The 26,909-nt window shown below is 45.4% G+C and overlaps 1 protein-coding gene across 1 annotated transcript in view; it reads right to left on the reverse strand.

The window, feature by feature from the left end:
• The window catches only part of TLCD3A (TLC domain containing 3A), a 172,467-nt gene that overhangs the window by 78,742 nt on the left and 66,816 nt on the right, over positions 1–26,909 (reverse strand). The window lies entirely within an intron of this gene.

Consider the following 26,909-nt stretch of genomic DNA (forward strand, 5'->3'; position numbering starts at 1 on the left):
TAAGAATGGAAGCACTCAAACAGCCTACTTTATTGCCTTTGAGGCATTGTGTTTACGAGTCACCAAGGGCTGCCCTGTTTATGAGTCACCAAGGGCTGCCCGTACACGAGATATCACAATCCATCTTCCAAATTCAATTATGTGCCCCGCAAAGGCCTCATCGAAGTGTGCAATTACCAAACTTGTGTTTAACCTGGGGGGGGGGGGGGGGGGGGGGGGGGTGGGGGCAGGAGGGAGGATGCCCAGAATATTTTAAATAGAGGGAACATTTTACGACTCTTCAAAGCCATCTCGGAAATGAGTAACATTGGATCTAGTGACATTGTCTCTATTGAATTTCTTGTCTCAAGGGGGTCTCAAGCTTGAGAATCCGCCTTGGTCCCATTGATCGCCGTCCCTATAGCTCAGTCCATTCTCACCAAGAAAGATATATTCCACTCTTGGGGTATTATAATTATTCCTTATAAGGAGTCCGGCTACCCTGTGCTGTTATCTGAATCCCAAAGTTCAATGGTTCCTATAGCATCGAAGCCGTTTTCAATTCTGAAAGGTGCTCAGGGCAGTGCCACTTCCATCAACAGCACTAGTAGCACAGGTGCCAGTTGCTAGCAAGGGATCAATTGGGATTGGTTGCCCTCTGCTCTTTTGCATGGGCGACGCCAATGACCCCTGGGAGTGGGGGCCGTAGTGCCAATGTTTGAACATTTGTCCTTATGCTCCTGGAACATCAATGGGGTTATGCATAAATTTGATTCGGTTGATTTCATCTTTTTCAAACACTTATGATTTGATCAACCTTCAGGAAACATGAGCTGAGAACAGTTGCCTGTTGTTGGGGTATTTAGAAATATGGAAACCAGCCCATAGAAAGAGTAAGAATGGCCGTGCTAAGGGTGGGTTGGCTACTTATGTCACTGTCAAACTAAAAGGGTGTATTTCGCCACTGGCTTGAGATGACAACTGGATTCAGGGGATTGTGATTAGGAACTGGAGCTTGCAGCAAACTCTCATAGTGATTACTGTCTATATCGCCCCTGGGACAAAGGAAAAAAGGGGAAGGCTGTCCCGACTAATGCAGATTTTGAATGATGTAACTGGGGAATAGCCACATTCTGATTACCTTATAACTGGGGATTTTAAATTTAATTTGTTTCAGGACGCTGCAGAAGCTCTTGAATGCCCTGATCTTTGTAATCTTGTAATTTGTTCCTGAACAACTGAGGCCCCAGGGTTGCCCACACTGTCCGTTGGGAGAGTACGTAGTAATTCATTTAAATAGTATGGGCTTCAAAGTTTTGAATGGCCGTTCGTACAATGATGCTCCTCATTGTTGGACGAGATCAGACGGCCAATCCTATTCTTATTTGGACTATACCATTTTGTAACATGGAATCGTTTCCTCTTATTGAGAAGTTTTTGTTTTCCACCCGGAGCGAAAGTGATCACCGTCCCCAAATTGTAACTATAAAATCTAGTTTTCATTTCCATGATGTCATGCAGGCTGTGGGTGGCAGCGTTTGTTCTGAGTCACTAAAACATATAAAATGGAACCCTTTTATTAGTGGTACAGTAATGGCTGAATGTGTTAATTTCTTTGATTCTGAAGGATCTGGTTGTACGTCCCCAATTAAGTTATGGGATACATTTTATTCCTTCTTAAAGTCATGGTTTCATCAACCCGCTCATAACTGCACCTCATTTCTGCCCTTTGCTATTTCTAGGAAAACTCAGAGTTTAAAGAAAGCGAGTAACAGATTAGCAAGGGGCTGAATCTCCTCTCCCTAATGGAAGTTATGAGAGCAAAGATTATCCTTTCATTGTCTTATGGTCAGGAAATGTTGCTGGGTAAAGGCTCTTATTTATTAAATAGGCTGGTTAATAAGATCTACAAGAGAGTTTTCCACGTACCACAACTTGCTTCTCCTGCGCAGGTAAGGTTGGAAGTTGGGCATTTGGATTAGCAGGCAGTAGGTGCTGGTGCCTTCTTAAAGCTTAGTCATAAGTTACGCCGGGCCAAGAGAGGTACCTTGGAGGCAGTTCTGTGGCTGGAAATGAGTACGTCAAAAACTAAGGGGTCGCATTTTCACTTTCTGGCTGATTGTAAACGGCGATTAAAAGCAGAGGACCTCTGGGCAAGTAACCCTCCCCTCATTCTCTTTTCAAACTGGGTGTTAAAAAGATTATACAGTTACACTCGTACCATTCGAATCGTACCCTCCTTGCCAAACGCAAGCATGCCTCGTCGGTAATTAATTAATTTAAGCCAGATACTCCAGCTGGCTATTTTTCTTGCTCTTACGGGTTCTGTCTAAAAGAGGCATTTATGACCTTAAGGATGGGCGACTGGGGTTCTCTAAAACATCTACTCACATGGCAATTAACTTGGGAGGAGGGGGTGATGTGCAAGGGTTGTAGCTGTTGGGTAGAAACAATTGAACATGTGGTTTGTTTATGTCCAGCCCTGCTTAAGGTGAGTAGATCTCTGCTTCGGAGTAATTGGAATGAATTGGGGATGCGCTCCTGTCGGCAGGCTATTATTATGTCTTTGGATCCTGTGAATTCAATATTGAATGTTTTACTGACCGAATTTCTTAAAGTTGCTCAGACCAAATTTAGGGGCACTATGAGCAGTGGATAATTATTTTTGAAATTCTCACCCGCTCTTGCCACATTTGGGTTTGTACCAATTTTGTCAAGTCGTTGAGCTTCAACTTTGTATCATGGGTTTTGATCTTTGTTGGTAGCTAACTTAAGATCATTCAATGCACTTAAGCACTTTAGGGCCTTGAGCACTGTGGGCCTCACTGTTTATTATGTATCATGTGGGGTTCTGGTTTGTAGAGGTCCGGTTATTTTTTTAATTGTAGGTTTTACAATACCATTGTGGGAATGCTTTTACTGAAGTTTGCGTATAAAAAGTATTGAGTATTTTAGTATGTATTTAATGTCTGATTCATTGGTTTGTATGTGCAGATGGGGCTATTTTTATTTTTTGCAAATATATTATTGATGGTTTCTTTTTTGTTTTAATTGTATGGACTTTTATTATCTGTACAATAAACTATTCAATTAATAATCGTTAATTCTTAACATACAGTTCAACTTTATAACTTGTGGAGGGAAAGAATAGCACTCCAGAGTTTTCTTGAAGTGGCGGTATCTTATTTCCAAAAAGTAGTGAATGCAAAAGTTCTCCACGCAGGATGTCTCTTGTAGATTCATGACCTCAGATTAATACCCAGCCAGATGAATCACAGAAACACGTACATTTTAATATTAAAAATTAAAATTATTTCCACTTTCACTTTTCTACAAACTGTTTAGGAATGAGAAGTCAGCAAAAAAACAAGCATTGGAAATGTCAATCGGTCTCACCAGGGACGTAGCTTCAGTGTGGGTGTGTGGGGTGGTACACCCCCCCCTAATAAATGTATTTTCTGATAAGTAGTTGGGTACAGGTGCTTTCAATCAGGTATTGTGAGATGTCAGTCTGATATCAGCAGGAATATTTACATACACACAGACAAAAAACACAAACATACTTGCTCACTCTCTGCTTTGAAAGCCCTAAAAAATAATGGTTATTTTACAAAATATTTTGTTTTCTCTCTTAGTACTCTTACTAATCTGCATTCCTCTCCCTTTCTGCTGCCCTTTAGGCCCCTCTCATGCACCCTGCTTGTTGAATAAGTGGTTTTACACATTATATGCCAGTCTGGTTGTCAGAAAATGTGAAGCTCACATCCCCTCCAATCTTACCGAGCTACACACCTGGGTCTCACTTAGTTATAAACACAAGCGAGACCAATTAGCACTGCCAATGTTTGTTTATAGTAGGCTGTCAAGATTTAGGTTGTATCGTACACACTTCGGCAGTTTTTCAGGTGACCTATAACTGGCACTGAAAACCAGCAAACTGGTGTTATTTCAAAAGTGGCTTTGCTTGTAATGCTCTATTCGGAGCAGGAAGAATGACAAATCTAGTGATGTCAAAACCAAAATGCTCTTGTTGATGGGTCAAACACAGAAAGTGAGGAAAGTGGCAATTGAAACAGCAATAGATATGAAAGCTATCCAGTTTTGTGTTAAGATTGGCTCTTTGGAGTATGGTATACAATACGTCTCCTGACAGATAGCCGGAGCAGTCTGTAGCGAGAATGCGAATAAGGGTGCCTACTCTGAGAACCTGCTCTGCATCTCTAGTGCTAAGCATACTAGATGTAAATGATGTACTGATATACAGCCAACTTCCAACAAAAGGAGGGAGGACTGATTAGTAATTCGATTAAGCATGGTGGAGGATGAAGCAGGTGTTTATTAATAGTTCAATTACGCATGGTAGAGGATAAAGCACAGGTTTCATAAAAAAAACAGTTTAAGTGTTAACTTTTTGGGAGAATTTCATCTTGGCCAGATTTTGGCATCTGGTCAGGACAGACATGAAGAGATGGAGGAAGAAGAGGAGACTACAAGGACACCATAGAAGTGAGTGAGGTGCAACTCTTCTCAATACCACCTGGAGAGAAGGTGGTGTGGGAAAAGTATGTAACCTGTGAACTTTGCCAGAAGCAGTTTAGTAGGGGGACTGCTAAACAATATTTGTTTGGTATGTTGGGAATGTGGAAGCATATGAGAGCGATGCATCCCAGGCACTTTGCTGTTGCAGAGCGCCGAAAAGAGGCGGAGAAAGAAGAGGCATCAATATCTGGCACTGGACCATCAGTTGGCCCAGGAGATAGTGTCCCATCTCAAGTCCTGTAGCAGCAAAGGGACACAGTGCCAGAGTACCAGCACATGATTACATAATGCAGCCGTTGCTCCAAGCTAGTGTATCTGCGTGTATAAAGCTGGTGCAGGGACACAAGTGCCAGCAGCAGAAGGAGTTTTTTTTGTTCAATGCCCAAGTTCAGATGCCCTTGTTGTGTTTAAGTTGAACTCTCAAAAATTGAAATGATAAAAAAAAATTAAGAAAAACAAAAAAGCAAATAGTTCTTTTCAAAACCACTTTCTTAAATGTGTCTTTAATTTTGTATATCCTAATAGTCTGCAGTAGCTCACTATTCTTAATAAAAGGTAAGTCTTACGATATATGTTGAAATAAAACTTAAGTACTTATAAGAATAGATGTATCTTACATTTTGAAGAAGATTGCATCAGATTTGCGTTTCTGTAAGTAATACAAACCTGATATAAAATTTTAATTTCTCTTTATAATCTACAGAAAATATTTTTTCTGTTGGTTTATAATTAATAGTTATGCAATGCAGTGCAATGCAATGTCTTGCACTAAGTACTCAGCATCAAGAGGCTGCTCCATGGGTGTTGTATAGGTATTGTCAATCATCCATTCATGAATTTTGATGCAAATCTATATCTACAATCACTTTTACACATAGGGCCTCATTATGACCCAGGCGGTCACCAGACCGCCATGATTACTTACAGCCGCGGTAAGGCCGATGCCAAAGTGGCGGTCTGATCGCGACATTACGACTGTGGTGAAAGCGCCATGGTCGGACCTCCAGCACCTCCACTTTTCCGCTACTAGTCGGCCTGGCGGTGCTGGTGATCCCAATCCGCCAGAACAGCGATGCCCAGGAGATTACGACCCCTCTCTCCACTGGTGTTTAAAATGCTGGCGGAGACATGATGCCAGGGGCCTCAGGGTGGCCCCTGCACTCCCCATGCACTTGGCATGGGCAGTGCAGGGGACCCCATGGCCAGCCCCATCACACAAATTACTGTCTGCTTTGTAAACAGTGATTTGCGCGATGGGTGCTGGTGCACTCGACGCACAACAGCATTGTCATTGGCCGTATTACGAGCCGGTGTCAATGTTGTTGTGCGTTTCCCGCTGGGCATGTAGGAAACTCATAATAGGGCCAGCGGGAAGGAGGCCACACTGGCAGTCTCCAGACCTGCGGGAATTGGGCGGGCAGCCTTTCCCGCCTGCCAAACTCCTAGTGAGGGCCATAGATTTGAAGCAAAACCCGGCACCTCCTTCAGATTAGTGTGTGTGTGTAGCATGGGCTTGGCCACCTAAAGGGGCTTGGTTCTTTGGAGGGAATGGGCTGTCCATGAAGATTTCTGTACAAGGCAAAGTGTGTCTGTAGTAGGAGCTTAACCACCTAATGGTGCTTGCCTGTCTGGGGGGGAGTGGGCACTCTGTAAAGACTTCTGTACAAGGCGAAGGGTGTGCATTCTAGGGGGTTGGCCATCTAATGGGGCTTGAGTATTTGGAGGTGAAGAGAGTGATTAGTAGAGGCTGGACTACCTAATGGGGCTTTGCTGAGTAGAGGAAGTGGGCTTACCATTAAGACCACTGTACAAGGTGAATGGTGTGCTTAGTAGGGCTTGGCTACCTAATGGCGTTTGGGGTTTTGGAGGGAGTGGGTTATCCATCAATACTTCTGTAAACGCTAAAGAGTGTGCATAGTAGGGCCATGGCCACCTAATGGGGCTTGGGTGTTTGAAGGAGGTGGGCTTTCCATGAAGACATCTGTACAAGGTGAAGAGTGTGTGCATTAGGGGCTCGGGCCCCTAATGGGGCTTGATTTTCTGGAGGGAGTGGGCTCACTGTGAAGACTTCTGTGCAAAGCAAAGGATGTACTTAGTAGGGGTTTGGCCACCTAATGAAAATTGGCAGACTGGAGGGAGTGGGTGCTCTGTGAAGAACCCTGTTCAAGGTGAATGGTGTGTGTATTAGCTTGTCCTCCTAATGGGACTTGGGTGTCTTGGCACAAATGGTGTGTGTAGTAGGGGCCTGGCCACAGAACAAGGCTTGCATAACTGGAGGTGAAGGATGTGCATAGTAGTTGTTCGGCCACCTAATGGGGTTTGGGTATCTGAAGGCATGTGAGCTCTCCATGAAGACTTCCGTACAAAGTAAAGTGTGTGCGTAATAAAGCTAGGTCACAAAATGGGACTTGGGTATCTGGAAGGAGTGGGCTTTTTGTAAAGACTTATATACAACGCAAAGGATATGTGTAATAGGGGCTTGGCCACCTAATGAAGCTTTGATGTCACGAGATGAAGGCTGTGTTTAGTAGAGGCTTAGTCTCTTAATGGGGTAGGGTATCTGGAGGGAGTTGGCTCTCCGTAAAGACTTTTGTACAGGGCAAAGGATGTGCATAGTGGGGCCTTGGCCACCTAATGGGACATGGGGGTGTGGAGGGAGTGCACTCTTCATGAGCTCTTTTATACAAGGATACGGTGTACTTATTAGGGGCTAGGTCACCTAAGGGGAGCGTGGGTGTCTGATGGGATTTGGCTCTCCATTGGCACATCTGTACAAGGCATAAGCTGTGCATAATAGAGGGTTGGTCACTCATATCTCATTTGTTGTACTAGAGAGATCACCAACCTGCAAAGGGTCTGATACAGAACAAAGAATTTGTGTAGTGGGGGCTTGCCCACCTAACAGGTCCTAGCTGTGTACAGGGAGTGGACTATCCATGAAGACTTCTGTACGAGCCTGTGGGTTGTAAGGGCCTGGCCACCTAATAAGGCTTGGGTGTCTGAAGAGAGTCAGCTATCAGTCAAGACTTCTGTACAAGGCAAATATTGAGACACACAAATATCAGAAAATAAATAATAACAAAAATGTTGCCCTCCTATACTTAACTAATAAAACCACAATTATTGAGAATGCAAATATGGTTAAAAATATTGCTTTTTACTTGTATTGCAAACACAAGTATAGGAAACAAAAAACATTGTCACATTTCGATTAATATATGATATGTCAAAAATATCACCTCACACAATATTGACTACAATAATATTGCCAAAACAAATACATTATAGTACAAGAGAATCTGAACTCCGTGTATAAATTGTAGTCACTATTTTCTTTACATTTGGCGTGATTGTGATGCACCAAATACCGATTATAAAGAAAAGACTTCAGAACTCAACTATTATAAGGTTATTACAATTAATTCTGACATCACAATGCTCCTGCCAGAGAAATATATTGGTAGCCTGCCACACCAGAAAAATTGTTCTAGTAAGTTCTGGGATACAGAGGTGACCGGGTCTGCTGTAAAGGTATTGCATCACCCCATTCAAACGAGACAGGCCAACTCCAGTCGGGTTGCTCCAACCTCGGGTCAACCAAGCATTGATGGCCAAAAGTTAGGACGCCCAGTAATACAGTCTGATAACAACTGCCCCATGCTGCCATCGTTCACAGAGCAGCAACATTTGACAAGAGAAATATGTGGAGGTCTACCCCTCAAAGCGAATAAGAAAGTTCTGCAGGGTGTATAAGAAGAGCAGGAGTACCATCATTTTTATAAGGGCAATATGGTTAAGAATGCTGAGAGGAAGAGAGGACCAGGAAGTGAATCTGGCTTTAGTTGTCCAGAGGAGGGGAGTAAGATTGACAAAGATTGTAAGTTCGGGCACCGTCACTATATGAGCACAAAGATATTTGAAACTAAGATGGCGGATCAGAATGTCAGATTGCCAACTAATAACAGAGTTATCTCCCTGCAGGGGAACTAGGAGTGATTTACCTTGATTCATCCAAGGTCCAGAGGTGCAGGAATTTGAGCATGTGGGGGCTTGAACTGGCAGGGTCAGCTAGAAAATAGAGGTTTCATTTTTATTCTTCATGTTTGCAAACATGCTCCTTGCCGGCGAGCACTTTGAAATCTTGTGCTGCCTCCCGCAGTGTGGGATGCACTATGGGAGAGAGGCCCCAGGATGTCCACAGCCAGAATCCCCTGAGGTTCTGACAAGGAGGGGAGGAGACCGGGATGCTGTCAAACACTTTGAAATCCTGCGCAGCCTCCTGTGGTGCTGGATGCACTAAACGATAAAGGCCCTACTACTTCCAAGGCCAGAATCTCCTGAGGCTGTGATGATGAGGGGAGGAGACCGGCAGCACCAAAGTGCACTTTGAAATCTAGCGCTGCCTCCTGCTTTGTAGGGGGGCGCCTGAGCACGTGCCCGGGCCAAGACCAGGCCAAGAGTAGGCAATGGGGACAATTAATTCCAAACAGGTCCTGGAGAAGGCAGCGCAGGCCTGAGGGGGTGGGGCTTCACAATGTTGATATACACACCCATAGTTCTAAGTAGTCAGCACAAATGGGCCCAAGTGAGCATGTCAGTTTGGACTGATCCCTTTCACCATTCAGACTGTCATGCGCACTAAAGGCGTCTTACAGTCTTGCATTAGTAAGCCGGGGAGACATAAAGGCGGAGCCCCCTGTCTCAGTAGTGAGCGGTGAGGTCGCTTGCCCTAGCCAATCCTTGGGCTGCTGTAGCACCAGGAGCAGCATCAGGATTGGTTTAGAGAGATGTCGCACGGTGCTTACACACTCAGGAACTCCCCTCTGGGAAATGTGGCATGATGCACACAGTGAGAGTCAGTTGGTTGCATCACTCCCTGCCGGTGCAGCGGAGGAGGGTGAAGCCAGCACCTGGATTCAGATGTGCAGTGCTCAGTGGACTCTCTGCTGCTCTGAGGATAGCCAGCCTTTGGCTTGTGAATGACCGGGACACCCAGGGACACTAGAGGGCGACTTTAGGACCCTATAAGTATTTAGTCATGCAGCACATAGAACCTTTATCAGAAATAAACTGTTTGTGCATTCATTCCTTCATACACTTGGCATGAGGCTGTAATGGTCAGATGATCCCCTAGAGGGCACCACAATAAAAACAGCATTTGGAAGCAACATGGTCCTCTAAGCATATAGTCAACCGCTAGAGGGCATAACCACATGAAAAAAGAATGACAGAGAGCACTGAAATGTAACCATATATTCAGGTCTTAGACGGGATAGTGCATTACACATCTTTCAGACCTAGCACACCTGTTAGAATATTATTACAAACGAGGCCCTTAGAACACAAACTACTCCCAGGTGTAAAGCAAAAGCTCCTGCCATGAGGGAGCTTAAAAAGACATTGAATGGTGTGAGAGGTTATGATATTGGGGTCCCCCACCCTAGTGTGGGCACCCAGAAGATGAGCTGGACGTCATGCTGAACGTTTTGGTGGTGGTCCCATTGTCCTAGGACCACCACAGGCTGAGCTATGGGCAAAAATGTGTTGTAAAAGGAATGCCCCACGAAGCATTATGGGGCGAATTTCCTGAGTGCAGTGAATATTGTAGCATCACGTCTCCTGCTATGCTGGGGAGAGCCATGTTGAGGGTTTCCCTTCTGTTTTTTTCTATTTAAAAGGCACCAGTTTGAATATTTTTCAACTGATAACTTGGGAAGAATTTAGGAATGGGGCTGCAAATTTAACTGGTGCTCATGTAAAGTGCTCCAGCTTGCAGCCTTTGGCAGCTGCAGACACTGCAAAGAAACAGCGAGATGCCAGATGAAGAAACAACATACCTCCACAAAGCGGAGAGGGCAAAGAAAAATGTAGTGCGCCGACACTAAGGTATAATATGTCCCATAGTGCAATAATCCATGTAACAGGGTCAGTCTCTAAGGCGGCAACAAAAAAGCCTCAAGGTGGAACAAACCTTAAGCATTCACCTAACAATCCAAAGGAATTTTGAAAGGCAGACCAAGGATGAATGAAAGTCATGGGGGGGGTGATGGGCGTAGTGAAAGCCTACAGAAGTAGACTACAGCATGTCAAGAGACAGCACATGTGCACTGCCTAGCCTCAACCTAAAAACTGCCTTCAGAGTTACTCCTGAGATAAATAACCCTTGCATTATTCAGGACTCATTTATTAATGAAATTACAAGAATTTCAAAAGACACTCAGCATAGCATACTTAAACCGCCACCATCTAAACGGAAACGAGGGCGGGAAAAAAACAGAGAGTTTAACATCAAAGACATTTGCATAGGTCCCTACTAGTTTGAACATTGAGTGTAGCTGTTCTAAATCCAACAATGTCAATATCTCACAAGCCTGGGCAGAAGAAACCTTCAAATCATTCCTTAGCAAAATGGAGGGCTTGTTGGTGGACTTTCGCTAGTGGATTTCCAGCCAAATCAAATCCTTGGAGCACAAGGTTCAAAATGTGCTTGACGTACAAAACGGAAGCAATCAGCTCCCACCTCAGACAAGGAATGCATCGAACCCGCAGAGTGAGCCCTCAGTGACTCAGAATCTCTGTGATAATCCTCCATCTCATTGACAGCCCGCAATAGCTACATCTGATAATCCTAATCGGAATTTAACATCTAATAACATCTGCCTCGTCAACTCTCAAATTAGCAAACACAGAAGAGTAAGGAGGAGGGGCCGTTGCACCATATACAGTTACACCATGAGTGCATACTATATGTCATCATTTTGGAGGGGTGCCAAAGTTAAGAGGAAATTCACACGAGAGCTGGCTCGACTTAAAGCTTAAGATGACCCATTGATGTCAAAAGAACTCTGGCTTGCCCGATGATTTGGTGGACCATATACTTATTTGCTGGAGAGTTAACTGGATAGTCATTACCCAAAAAAATCATTGTTAATTTAAAAAATCCATGGTTGGCAAGCACTCTATTATAGCGTTTACGTTATTTAGAAACATTAAGAGCAAGGTCTAAGCTCTTTCTATGGTTTTTTTTTCTATGGGCCTTTTTCCAGGCCTTATCTGGCAGGCCGAAAAGGGGGATTAGCAGTGCTAATCTCTCTTAAAAATTCTAATGGAAAAGTTGCAATGTTATCTAATACACCATGGTCCCAAATGTTGCACTTGCTTCTACCAGGTTTTTAATGTATTGTTAATTATTTTTAGTACAACTTTTTCTCGAAACAGCCTACCAATGTAATTGATGATCTAGAAAACTCTCTTAAGGTCTGCCTGAGCAGTTGCCCAAGATGCCCAAGACACTCGGTCCTGATATGGGCTGTATATTTCAGTATTAAAACGTGCCAAAATTGTGGTAATCACATAGGTGATGTTACGGATTGGAAGGGGGAGGACACCTCGCATTTAACCACACACCATATGGGGAGGCACTGAACCGACTTATCATTAACCTTTCTTCAACTTTTTTCAAAATGGTACTGTTTCACTTCCAACATATATAGGAACCAGGAGGGGGAGTACATTTTATTTTATTTCCAGAGACATTGCTCCATTTGCCTTAGGTTCTCAGGTTCTATTCACATGTTTTAGTGATCATAACCCTTTGTTAATAAGCCTTGATTATCATGTACATAGGAATAAATCGGACAAAACTGACCCTGACGAATTTCTCAAAAATAAAGGAAAATTTGATAGCTGTCTTTCTGAATCTGCCACCCCAAAGGAAGTACTTAGTGCCTCGTTACAAGTTTGGTGGTCTTTTGCCCGCCAAACTCACACTCGTGGTCCGACTGCCAGATTACAATTCTGGCAGCCAGACTGCCAGGAGACCACCCCCACCACCAGGATCACAGATCACGATGGGGTGGCAGCGGTCGAAATCGTGTTCAGCCACAGCAATGCCCATTGCAGCATCGCCGTGCTGATCACAACTTCACTTTCCACCAGCCCTTCCATGGCGATTTCACTGCCATGGAATGGCTGGTAGAAAACCACTGCTGGGGGTCACAGGGGGGTGCAGAAAACCCAGCCAGCACCCTTCAGAATGCAAACTGTCTGCTATGCAGACAGTGTAATCCCGAGAGTAGTAGTGTGCAACGGCAATGGCCTCAGCTCCCTTAAGCAAGCCGTCGGACTGTTTCCACCGGGCTGACCAGCCGAAACATCGTAATACGATGTTTCCACCGGTCAGCCCATAGAAACATTATAATACATTATCACAGCAGTCTCACCCCCGCGGCTTTGGGGGTCCGTCGCTTGGTCTGCCAAAGCAGAAATGAGGCCCTTAGTAGTTTCGAGGGGATTTGTTTCTCAATTTCTACTTTGTTAACTTCAAATAAAGCCCACAAGAATACTCCATCTATAGAAGGTTTAACTATGCATGTTGAGCAGCCCGTAAACCCCTCAGATTAGTATCCAAAGCCTTTCCACATAACAGAAGATTTTACAAAGGCCAGACATTCATATAAGTTGGTACTGGAAGAGCATAGAGAGAAAAATCAGAAAAAAAGGCCTGGGAAGACATGGAGATAGCAATGTATAGGAGGGAGAATAAGGCCTTCTGGGAAGTTGGCAATCGGCTGCATTTTACAGAATTGACAGACCCAAGATGTCATATTTCAGAGGAGCAGTGGGTAACTAATTTCTCTAGGGTATTTGAGTCTAAAACTGATACTTTCTCTGAGGCAGACCAACTGGAACTCCCAATTTTTACCTCTGAGGGTGCCAACATTCTCTATTAGTATTCAAGATGTGTCAAAAGTCCTTTTAAGACGTTCTGCTCGTAAAAACAACAGGCCCTAATGGAATCCCTATTAATATCTTTTGGCAGAACCTTTCTTTCTGGGTACTGTTAATTACCAACGTTCTTTAGGCTGCAATAAAGGGTGATTTGCCTAATTCATGGAGGGAATTGATAATAGTTCCAATTTTTAAAAAAGGCGACAGGGCGTAGCCGTCCTGTTATCACCCCATATCCCTCTTGGACTCTACACCAAAAATATTAGAAAGGGTTATTCTTCAAAAGCTTGAGGAGTGGTTTGAACAAAATATTTTTTCTTGGACATCCACTCTGGTTTTCGCCCTTGTGTAGGCACTGCTGAACAATCATTAAATATGTCCCTCTTGATTGGGAAATAAGTCAAAGCCAGGATAGATCCTCTACACATGGCCTTTATGGAATGCTTCTGTGCTGTTGACATGATTAGAGAGAAGTTATGGGAATTGATAAATACATTGTGTGTTCAACTGGATTTGATTAAACATGCACATTGGGTAATGGTTGTAAAGATCCAGTATAGCCAGGATGGTAAATGCACTTCTCAACTTAGGTCGAATTGAGGTGTTAGATAGGGATGTAATTTAACCCTATTTTTATTTTGTATTAAAGGCCTGGTTAGCGAATTAGTACAAAATTTAAAAGATATGCCCATCCTCCGGAATCATCCTGTACCCGTACTCTAATATGCGGTTGATTTTATTCTTATCGCCCACAGGTAAATGGCCTTCAAATTTTATTGCGCTCTTTTACTAATTTTATGAACAGTCTTTGCCTGACAGTGAATCAACAAAAATCACGTCATGATATGTGGCCCCAAAAGGACAAAAAACTATGGGCCTCATTAAGAGTTTGGTGGTCGGACTGCCAGGTTGCCGACCGCCATGTTGGCGGTCATACAGACTGCCATATTACAAGTTTCACAGGCAGGCCCTCCAAAAGCCAGCCAAAAATCCGACCCCTGCCAGGACTCTGGAGGGCGGAAAATAGGCGGGCTGACCACCAGCACTGCCAGCCTGTCAACCAACATCCAAACGTATTACAAAATCGCCATGGCGGTCTTCCAATGGCAGTCGCGGTCGGTGGCACTGCGCGGTCGGTGGTCACCACAGCAATATACTACACCACACTGGCTGCTTTTAAAACAACACAGTTGACACACATGCACACACTTGACACACCTACAAACCACACTATATAACACACCCCTCCACACACACCACAATCCTTTGCATCTCCACGCCAACCAAAAGCCAGAGCACTGCCCTAAAACTTCAGCAACCATAGATTAGGGACCCCTCTAACTCACACTAAGCACGTATCTCACACCCTCAACACAGACCCACCACACATACTTGCACCTCTACACTCTATTTACTCCCCGTCACCTCCTCATTACACAGCACCAAACCAGTAAATCTATTTTTAAATCCATTTCCACCACCATGTCACCACAGAAACATTCCCGTTTTACAGATGGCAAGTTAAGAGTCATGGTGGATGAAATCGTCAGAGTAGAGCCACAACTATTTGGAGCCTTAGTCCAGCAAACTACTATCGCTAGGAAAATAAAAATGTGAAAAAGGATAGTCAACAGAGTGAACTCTGTAGGCAGCTACCCGTGCACAAGGGACAACATCAGGAAGAAATGGAACAACCTCAGGGGAAAGGTTCGCACCAAGGTGTCGAAGCACCAGCTTATGGTCCTGAAGACTGGTGGTGGCCCCCCACCTCTTCCCCTACAACTGACATCATGGGAGAAGAAGGTCTTGGCCATCCTGCATCCGGAGGGCTTGACAGAAATACCTGGGGGAGTGGAGTCAGGTAAGTCTGAACACTAAACAAGCATTTTCAGTGTAATGGGTCTCGCGTTTGCTCGAGTTAAATCTATTAGCGTTGTAAATTCCTAACTGGACTTTTCTTGCCGCATACATTGAAAAGTAAAAGTAAAACAGTTGACATAAGCAAGCCAATTCAAAGTGCCACAGCTGCCATGGGCGTTAGCGCGAAGGAGAGACACAAAAAGAAAAAGAAGTTTGCTCGAAGTCAAACAAATCGGCAAAAGTGTCATTAGCCATGTAACAGGGTCGATGGCCAAGGTCTTAACAAAACCGTCCCAAGGAGGGACAAAAGTAAAGCATTTACCAATGTTGATAAAGCATTTTTGAAAAGCAAGCGAGTGATAGTGATGGGCATTGCGTGGGCGTGGTTAAAAGCCCACAGATAGATTATAACATGTCAGAGCGCTTGAACGCTTGAGCTAAAAAATAATGTAAAATAAATAATTTGGATTTATTTGTAAATAGAGGATTTCTCCGTGAATAAACATGCATCCATATCAGCAGTACCTTAGATCATAGTGGTGGATGGTTGCAAAGATCTGTGCTTTCATTGGTGATGAATGGGACAAAACCAGGACAGTGAGTTCCATCACAAACCATTACTAAACTAGACATTTAACCAACCTCTACTGACCATACAAAACCACACACAACTGGTCAGTGGAAATCCCAGACCTGTATTATAGGGCCCACAGAGCTCAGTGATGCTGCGTTAATGCTATGTAAATACTAGGAATATTCACAGAACTTATGGTTTACCATATATTTACACTCTTTTATCACTACTCATACTTACAATTTCATGCATATAGAGCTGAAGTGATTTTGTCCAGAATGACACGCAGATGACACATATTGCACAAAATGTGTAAAACAACTGTACATATATAACATGTCTCTAACACAACATATATAAGACAAGTCACACATAACCCAACACATACAGTTAACAACACATCCAATATATATTAAACTACATGACACAACTTTTCAAAACACACCTAAACAATACATCACAAATTGCACATCCAACTGAGCAAATATAACCCAGCACAACTCATATTTACTCATAACTCATAACATATCCCATATGACATCCCCATGCCATAAATGCTAAAGCTGTGAATTACTGCAAGCCACTGAAGGCCAGGTTTGTTTCCCCATAGATAGAGTGTAGTCCTTGGTTTTCGTGTGGACATCGCAGTGAGCACTCTCACTTAAACAACGTACATAACATCTTTGAGCAATAACAGCGTGTTTAAAAAAGTAAAAAAGAATGGAAGCTGGTGTTTGAAGCGTGGTCAGTGAGCGTCTCACTTCTCCATTCTTCCTCGAACTCAAACACAAACATCCCTGGCTGGGCCAGCGTCTGAGGGGCTAGGAAAGAGGTCTTCTGGCAGTTTTTCTAAGGCTGTATCTTTTTTTCTGCCATATAAAGCTCTGCTCGGTGTATGTGGCTGTGTTTACAGTACACATTCGTCTGGGTATTTCAATCTATCAAGAGAATTTATGGTTTCTCTTCTGTCTCACCTCTGAATGTCCCCAATTCACAGGGTTTCTTGGAAAGTTACTGCCAGGGAGGATGAATAAGTTCTCGAACATTTTGGGGCTAACGTACAACAGTGCAGTTGTGTGGTAGGGTAAACTTTCACATGTTGTAGATGCTTTTTAAAACAAGCTTTTTTGCCTCACATTTCAACAAAGCTCAATGAAGTTAACAGAGCAGCCTGAGAAAAGTTATGGCCCCAATAAAGATAAGCAATGCTCTGTGTGAGATGTCGTGAGTGCTGGCAGAGAGGGGTCCAGATAGAGACACAATGCGATGGGAGGACATATGGTGTTTGTTAAATAAAATAAGTTTATCTTAGGAGCCGAAAAGAACAGCACTGGAATAAAGCCAAAACAAATGTCAGCAACATGGGAGGAGATGGGAGGAATGGAATGCTGCAATTAAACGCAGGCAGCTACCAGTCTAAAATACGCACACAGTGAAAAGAGACCACCAAAGAAATGGAAAGAAAAGTCCATCACAGCAACAGATAGAGAACACAAAGTGGAACTATATAGTAGTAGGTCACTGCTCCGAAACAGAAAAAGGAGGGTAAATTGCCTATAAATGGCATCAAAATGTGTTGGCATGCATGCTCACTCATCACCTCTTGCCACCTACTATGTTACTCCACTCAACAGTCCAGTGTCCATCTGTCAATAGATCCCTGTATGGCCTCCAACATATCAAGACGACTCGCCTGGGTAAACAACATCTTTGTATAGTGGGTGTAGTACAGGGTTTGACAGCACTACAAGACCCAGCAGGCACTGTACCACACCACTAAAACCAGAACAGTGTAGCATAATCAAAATTACCTTGTTTGTCAAAACCCCCCTGACGTGTACCCACCGGAGAGGATGACATCAGTAGAGTGTGTGTGTGTGTGTGTGTGTGTGTGTGTGTGTGTGTGTGTAGAACAGGCAATGACAGGACTGCTAAGGCCAGGAGGCATTGGGCCTTACACTGCACTCTGCCACAACTGTGAGCTCTGCTACTATGACCATTCTTCATCTAGTCAGCCATACGACTGCACTCACCTGAGGGGATCACAACTGTATAATGTGTGGGTAGGCCAGGCAGTGACAGGAATGCTAAGCCCAGGAAGCACTGGGACTCTACCTACACTCTTTCACGACTGTGTGCTCTGCTTCTATCAGCATTTTCCATCTAGTCAGCCATACAACTGTACTCACCTGAGGGTATCACAACTGTATAGTGTGTGGGTAGGACAGGCAATGAATGGAATGCTAAGGCCAGGAGACACTGAGACTCTCACTACACTCTTCCAGGACTGTGTGCTCTGCTACTATGACCAATATACATCTAGTCAGTCATACAACTGTCCTCACCTGACAGGTGAATAACTACAGGGTGTGGCATACAGAGTTTGAAATGGTTAGTACTCATAGGAGGATCCCTCACTCACAATCCAAGCAACAGTACACTGTACAACTGTAAAAATACTTTAACCTGAAAACACACTCATGATGTGTATGCACCTGGGACCTAAGTCTAACTGAAAAACTGCATGTAGAGGGAGTCACATGACTGCTGAGATCAGGGGGCTCTGTCTACGAAATCCAATTACCCAAACCACTCTGCATATGGTCAATTATCCCTGTTGGTAAGTACACACACCTCAGAGGACGGACAATGTGAACTGTGAGTGGTGTCAAGAGCAGAATAAATTCAAGATGAGCCAGGACATGCAACTCCAAACACCAGATCACTGTCCAGATGATATTGTGCCACAGTCCCTGAACTCACATTGAACGTGATACACCTGCAAGGGACAAGGATACAGGTCAAGGTACACCATGTGATGTGGCAACACACTCAAATCCATCTAGAGCTGACATGCCAAGATGTCAATAGTGTAGACAGGAAGGACAGCTGAAAACGTCTGGTTGGAACTTCCTACACAGATCAAAGGCCCCAAAATGTGCCTGTTGTATGGTATTGGCAGCCCAAAATGCACTGACCACAGGATGACATCTATCACACATCATTCAAGGTCCCGACAATGCCTGATGACAAACAAATAGCTTTCAAGATGACTCAAAAAAACATCCTGCCCAACCAATGTCCTACCTGCACTGCTGGCAACACATGAGTCTATTACCATCCCTCCAAAAGCTAAGGATTCCAGACAGTCTGGGGCTGGGTCACTGAACAGGAATTAGTATGTGGCTACAATGTAAGCTCATTACAAACAACAATACGTGCACATGTCACATGAGGGAAATCACCAATTACAATGTGAAGATGGCCCTAGCCCAATGTCACTGTCAACTGTTGGAGGTAGATGTCATGTTACAACCACTAACATAATCTCTTCACATCAACAAGTTGTGTTGCCACTGTAACTGGGAATGCTATCACCGACACCACAGAGGAGACTGCCAATACCCTGATGGATGGAGCCCTCTGTGAAATGAACACTCCTGACCGCTGGATATGGAGGACGGTTCTGGCCCATCCGGCGAACACGGGGAGATGACACCGGTCAGCCTCAGCCTGATCACATTGACTCCTCCCAGCCCCAGGTCCTCAACATCCCAGGCAGCCAGTTGCCCCCAGACCTGTGTCCCTACAACAGTCTCCTACATCCTGTGCTCTCCAGTCTAGGTTCAAGAGTCTCAACCTGCCAACCCTGACAACGATGGACCTGGAACCAGTGGAAGGGGGCAGGCTGCACCAAGAGCACAGGCACATGGGGGTAGATTGCGTGGGAGGGATGGTGTGGCCCAGCAGCCAGAGGCTGCTGGTGATTCCCCTGGCCAGGATCCCACCAGACAGGTCTTGGCTGCCTACCAACTTTCCCAAGGCGTGATGGGTCAGGTACTGAACGAAATCCTGGAAATCAAGGAGCTACAAAGGGCTTTCCATCATGAGATGCGGGAACAGTGGGAGGACTATTATTCCAACATGGCCTCCCTAACAGGGACATTAACAGGAACAAGGGCAGGGATAGACAACAATATCACACCCCTTCCTTTGATGCCTCCACACCAGGCCCTTTATCGGTGCCAACCACTGGAAGGGAGGCCCTGCCAGGGGAAGCACCCGCCTCAGACACCCCTGCCTCTGTCGTTGCTGAACCTCCCCGTAAGCAGGGACACCCAGCCAAGCATCCAGAATGTGTGAGTGGCAAGACATCAACCACTGCCAGCAAGTGACCACTTCCTGATGTCACTCCTTTGTGTGCCATGGACTCACTCTGTTGACTGTTACCTAACCACTTTCCATATTCCATTCTAGTAGGACACTGAACTCTGGACCCCAAATGCTGTGGCCTCTACTCTATTTATTGCATCCACCGTGATTGATCCCTTCACCTGAAGTATAGTTTTTTGTATCTAGTATCACTATTAATTTTTGCTTGAATATAAATAAACACACCCATCACTAAAAAACTGCCTACTGCCTCTCTTTGTTATCTGTTTGGAATGTTGAATGCTAATCACACGTAATGTGCATGCCTTATACATTAGGGGACAATGGACGGAGGGAGATGTCTCAGGTAGTTTCATGCTGAGGATGACTAACAAAAATGTCAGAGGTGTCTGGTCAAATTAAACGTTTTATTGTACTGTATTGCACATAAGCTGTGAAGAATGTCTGCACAGTCGTAGCCAAGAACGTCCGAGCGATATGGAGTTAGGCCAGATATCCAAACACAAATCGTGCACCAGACCGCACCAGAAAGGGCCTGTAAGACCTTGACCCATAGACTAGACAGAGAGTTTGGGGTTTTGTCTCCAGAGTGACCCTTATCATATACCAAAACCAGGTCTGCCAGGTTAACATACGCCATGGCACAGACAGAGGGCAGTACAATAGAGCCTAAGCCCAGGCCCTAACCACAACAATGAGCAAGCACCTGGTGGAATGTCACAAACCTGTTTTAGTGTTGTGGCGTAGGCACACTGGCTTGCAATGAGGAAACACACTGACAGCCACTAACAGGTCAGAAAGGATCAATGTCATCACAATGTGAAGGTAGAAGGAATGGATTGAACAGGATGACATGTTAACATGTTCCAAGGCCACGTGATCACACACATGCGACTATTGGGCCAGCACATCACGGCAAACAGGTCTATTGTGTAGCTCAGATTCCTGCCCTCTCATTGTCCAGGCAGCCTGGCCACAGGACTCATACACCCCAAACTGTGACCAAAAGTGCTTGGATCAATCCATGTCCACTTCACATGTCAGACCAGCAACAGCCACCTGCCAGTAGCACAACTCTGAAATGCCTACATGAGAATGGCATGGTAAAGACACCTAGAAGGACTAAGTGACATACAGGGAGTTTAAGCAGGTAAAGGCATACAGAAGACACAAACCTAATTTCAAGCTACACTTGTTTCACAGACAATGCAGTGTAACTGCCCCAAATAAAAGAGATCCTCAAGAGAGTTGCATCTTCAAGCCGGATCAAGCCAGCAAACCAGGGCTGTATGATGCATAGCATGAGACAACCTGTCTCATGGTGACAGATACCCCTCTCAACAACTAGTGGCCACTACAGTACCCCATGCAGTCACACTAATCACAGAACATCACATACTTACACTCAAATGAAGTACTGATTGATGAGATCTGCCCGCATACGCCCACCTTCATCCTTGTTACTGTCATCCTCACCTGGCATTTCAGGAGGCTCACCTGGTGGCACTGCTAGCTCCCCTTTGTCAGGGATGTATGGAATGTTTCTCCTCAGGGCAAGGTTGTGGAGCAAGCAGCAAGCCACAATGGCCTTACACACTTCTTCGGGTGAGTAGAGGAGGGCTCCACCAGTCTTGTCAATGGCCCGGAACCTTGCCTTCAGGAGCCCAAAAGTCCGTTCTACGACGTGCTGTGCTCTTCCATGTGCCTCGTTGAAGTGGACTTCCCCTTAGCGTAGTTGGGTTCCTCACCAGTGTCAACAACCAGGGACAGTTTGGGTATGCGACATATGTGCTACCATTAGTCCAAAGGATTGTCTCACTAGCTGCAGACATAGTATACAAACACACATGACATATGTTACTTACCAACTAGCCAGGCCCTCTCTGGGAACTGTGCTGTTCCACATCATGAAGGCATCATGGACTGAACCCAGGTACCGGGTTCACACCTGGGAAATGTAGCGGTCTGCCAGACAAACTACTTGGACATTGATGGAATGGTAGTTCTTCCTGTTACGATAGACCTGTTCATTGCCATGTGGTGGAACCAAGGCTATATGGGTACAATCAATGGCTCCCACAACATGTAGGATGTGTGCAAACCATAGAACTCTGCCCTACACATGGCTAAAATCCTCACGTTGAGGAAAGCGGATGTAGCTGTTCAGGTGTTTCAACACTGCTGAGAGAACATCCTTCAAGACCATACTGAACATAGCCTGCAACATCCCAGCAGTTAGGGTCACTGTCATTTGGAAGGATCCTATAGCCAGGAAGTGCAACACTGACATGACTTGTGCAATGGGTGATAAGCTACTTGGATGATGGATGGCTGGCATCAGATTTGGCTCTAACTGATGACAAAGATCCACGATTGTCTGGCTATCCAGGTGGTAAATCTGGATGACGTGTCTGTCCTGCAAGTCTGCTAGTGGATGGTACACAGGAGGTTATCAGACCCCTCTCCTCCCAGGGTAACTATGTGGGGAAAATTGAACTTGTGGATATCTTTCATTGTGTACCTTGCATATTACACTATACATGTCATATACGAATTGTGACATGCCATGTGAGTCACTGAAAACATAATACACAATACTCATCAAGCCTAGCCTAGCATTGTCTCATTTTTGTAACAGGTTATCCCCTTGCTTTTGAACATATGTGTACCCATCCTCTATCTGGACAGCAACAATATGTGCATCAAACTTGCAAGTCTGACTGTGAATCAAGGCCCAAAATCCTGAAATGCCTGTGGAGGAGATGGTGGTGGCGCTTCCCCCAATTATGTTGTCATACGTGCTGGACCACATACCCATATGTACACTGAAACGATTGGCCTACAAAACAGGACAAGGCCTGCACTCAAGATTCGCCAGGGTATCACTTTTCAAACTTGTGATGCATCTAAAATTGCGTTATCTTACATTGTATGCCTCTAAAATGGCGGCTGCCTGACATACTCCACTAGACATTAGGAACCTCCCATGACCTTCGGCAGAAGTCGTCATTGGGGTAGGCAGATGCTAGCGCAGCGAACCTTGCTATTGGATAACAGTGCTGCCTGTGGCGGTCTTGGCCCAATGGCAGTGTCCGCAGGTGGTGATGTTGCTGTATGTGGCAGATGTGACCAACATCTTTAGCTGAATCTCTCACTTGACTCCTGACACATCTGCCAGCAAGACCTTTACTGCCTGAGCTGCTGTGTAACGCCTCTGGGAGCCTCGTGCAACAGGTGATAAGGCCCTTGCCTTCTCACCAGAAGAACTTGAGAAGCTGGTGGATGAGGTCCTACCCTGTATGGGCCGCTCTAGGGTGCACCAGAGGAGCAGGTAAATGCCCAATGTGCACAATTTTCTATGTACCTCTACTCATGTTAGCTTTAGTCAGCCTGGACTTAGGCCCAGTTTGTCAGATTGTGTCCTCAAAGCCCTGTGCTGACAGTGTGTAATAATCATTGAGTCCCGGGCATGTATCTATGTCAAGTGACAGGTTTGGAGTCCTGAGATAATGTGGTGAATGTGTACTGGGTGTTCCCAACCCATATTGTGTTGGTTGCATAAGACTAGATGAGGTGTCATGACAGCCATTCCCAGGCAACTCTTGCCATAAAATGTATCTCATGTGCGGTCACTTGTGCTTGCATGACAGCAGGAGGAGTGGAAGCATGTTGTTTGTGTCCGTTGATCACTATTTGAGCTCTTTCTGTGTTTGCACAGTGATCTCTGGCCGCATCTGGCCTTGTTGTTCTGTTCTTCTGCAGCTAGGTAATGACTCACAATGCCCCTCAGCTCTGCACATGGACAACCAATGGCAATTGGCTGTAGGCTACAAGATGTACTGTGATGCATGTGATTTGTCAGATATGGTGTTTTGTGTAACCTGCAGAGACCGAGGCCTGTCTATTGTTACTCACAGCAAAAGTCGAAATCTGGTCTGGTATGGATTCCCTTTTGCAATGCAAGTGTGACACTGTGCCCACACCCTGTACCCCTGCACGGCATGTGCTGTTGCTAAATCATGCCTCACTGCCAATATGCAGCTTACTGAGCCTCTGTCCTTTGATTAATATGGGAATTGCATTTGGGTAGACTGGCGATCTGTGAATGATGTGCTCTTGTCAACTCTGACGGTGTATGTCACATAGCCTTGACAGGTCCCTTGATCCCACAACCCTGTTGTCATCCAGCTCTGATGTGTCCTTGCACTTTGGACATTGCACATCTGCAAACAGTGTGTTGTGAGCTGATTTGTCATGATATCAGACTCTATGGTTTGGACATAAAGCTAGACATGTACAATGCATGGCCAGGTTTCGCTTAAGGTACTCTAGGTTTTGGGAAACACACACATGTTGAAGTGTGTATTGTTATGTTGATGTGACACAAAGACCACCACCCCCTGAAGTAGCAGGTGCCTGCATCTGTATCTGCAAATGCCACACATGCACAGGCTTGACTCTTTTTGTGCTCAACATGTCACTCCCTTCACTGTGGTCCAAGCACAATGGGTCAGTATTTAGGATGGCTGTGACCGGCAGCGAATGTACGCATCGGCTGACATTCATAGTTAGTGGATCTTTATGCACGTTCTTTGCTGGGTGGTGTACATGTCACTTGCCACTTTGTGTGATGTTTTCATTGTGTTTCTGGTCAATGTAATGTGGCTAACTCATGTCCCACATAAATCACAGTTGGCTTACCTGGTCAGCGCAGGGCGTGAGCTGGGGGGGGTGTAGACACAGACAGATAACATTTTTGCCACGTCTGAGATGTGGGTGGTGATGTAGCTTCTCATTGTACAACACTTTGGAGCCCTTCAGCTAGTGGTTGCAAGGGTTGAGTCCCTCCTTCCTGCATGATACAGTTGTCTACTTCAAACACTCTCAGGAGTAAACATGGGATTGGGTGTGAGACCTTGGTGGGGGCTATCTTGGGCCTTAAAGGATCATTCTTGTGTGTATTTAGGAGACATCTCTCCATGATGTTTAGGACCTGACTTCATTGTTGTTCCTTGCAACACCACATGTGGGGGACATCTGAGTGGCCTTGCTACTACCTCCTGGACTCATTTTGGGCATTTTTCTAATGTGTTGCCTCTGTAATTCCAGATAGCATGCATGGTTTGGTTTTGGCACATGATGGTGCCACTTTACTGGCACTTCATGCAAGGGGTCACTTGACATGCTGGTATGTTGTGTCTCTCAGAGTTGTGATTGAAGTGTTTTCATGTCCATGTCATGACTTTACTTCACTTTCTTTTGGCAGCATCACAGGCGAAGGAGACAGGGCCGCACCGAGTGGCGAAGCATCTGGCCATGGGACCTCCGGTCATGAGACCACTGACACAGAGGGACCCAGTGGCCTGGAGGGCGAGGGGAGTGCCGGGGGGGAGACCGAACATTCATCATCAGATTCCTCCTCTAGTGGCCACTCCCTAGTGGTGACGGACCCATCGGGGACCACGCCAGTGCCATCTTTGTCCAGCACCCCCGTTTTGTCACCACCCTCCCTGTTGCTCCCCACCAGTTGGCCGTGCCCGCTCACCCAAGAGGCTGGGCGTCTCCTTTGCCACAGGCACCTCTTCCCCAGCCCCTGCTACCCCTGCTGCCCTCAGTGCGGAGGCTTTGACCTCCTGGGATCAATCTCTGTGGGTCAGTCCACCATCGTGAATGCCATGCAGGGACTTGCAACCCAAATCCAACAGAGCAATGCGTTCCTGGAGGGCATTCGCGGTGCAATGACTGGCATACAGAGATCTTTTCAGTCTCTGGCCTCCACACTGACGGCATCCTGTCACCCCTTGTCTTCTGTCTCCCCTCCACCTTCCTCTTCCCAGTCCAAATCCCCCCTTCCCCAACCCACCCAAAGCACACAGACAGACTTGCATGGCGGCGGTCCCCAGGGCCATTATTGGCTCCACGAGGCCGTGCATCCCCCCCTCCAATGTTTAAACATCCCCAGGGAGGTGGTGATCCCCGGGGCCAGGAGTCCGCAATGGACTCCCTTCATTATTTTAGTTCAGCCCTGGGTAGGTGGCGGTCCCTGGGGCTTCCGTGGGGGCCACGCAGCCCCCACTTAATTTAAATGACTAACCCCGCGGAGGTGCTGCATTAATTGTTTAGCCCCAGGGAGGTGGTGGTCCCCAGGGCTGCAGGGGGCCTCACACCCCCTGCATTAATTTAATGTTTAGCCCCAGGGAGGTGGCAGCCCCTGGGGAATCCGTCCCCCACATATAACTGAATGTTAGGAAGATGGGGTCTCTGGGGCTCGGTCAAGTCCCAAGATAGCTGCCAACACTTCCTTGTTGAAGTTTTGTCAGCCAATCAGATCTCAGCATGAGATCAGGAAGATTCGTTAAGACTTTGCATCCCTTTATATACAAATTTGAATTTTCTTTAATATCTCAAAAACTACTGAACAGATTGACACCAAATAACTAAAAGGATACTTTCTGTAACAAAAGCTACCTTTCTGCCAAATTTGTTGAAATTCCGTCCAGCAGTTTGGGCTGTAGACCTGTTCAAAAACCCTATGAGAATTAACATGGGGAAAACATGTTTTGGGACCCTACCCCCTTTTACTTTGCCCCCTCTTGGAGGATAACCCCAAAACTTTCCAGAGAGCAACTGACGTGAGCGTCAAATGTTTTTGGAAACGTTTGTGAATATTCACCAACTGGCGCCACAGATATAGGCAAATAAAAAAACACTTTTTTTTCTATAGAAACTAGGGGCCAGATGTAGCAAAATTGCAAATTGCGACTTGCAATTTGCGAGTCCTTCCGACTCGCAAATTGCAAGTCGCAATTTGCAATGCAGAACGGTGTCTCAGACACCGTCTGCGAGTCGCTATGGGGTTGCAAAGACCCACCTCATTAATATTAATGAGGTGGGTCGCAAATTGCGGCCCCATAGCGACTATGGGCACTCGCAAACATGGAGGCCTGCTGTAGTCAGCAGACCTCCATGTTCGTGACTGCTTTTAAATAAAGCAGTTTTTTTTTTTTAAGTGTAGCCCGTTTTCCTTAAAGGAAAACGAGCTGCACTTAAAAAA

Source organism: Pleurodeles waltl, chromosome 3_1, assembly GCF_031143425.1.
Source record: "Pleurodeles waltl isolate 20211129_DDA chromosome 3_1, aPleWal1.hap1.20221129, whole genome shotgun sequence".
In the NCBI taxonomy this organism is placed as follows: domain Eukaryota; kingdom Metazoa; phylum Chordata; class Amphibia; order Caudata; family Salamandridae; genus Pleurodeles; species Pleurodeles waltl.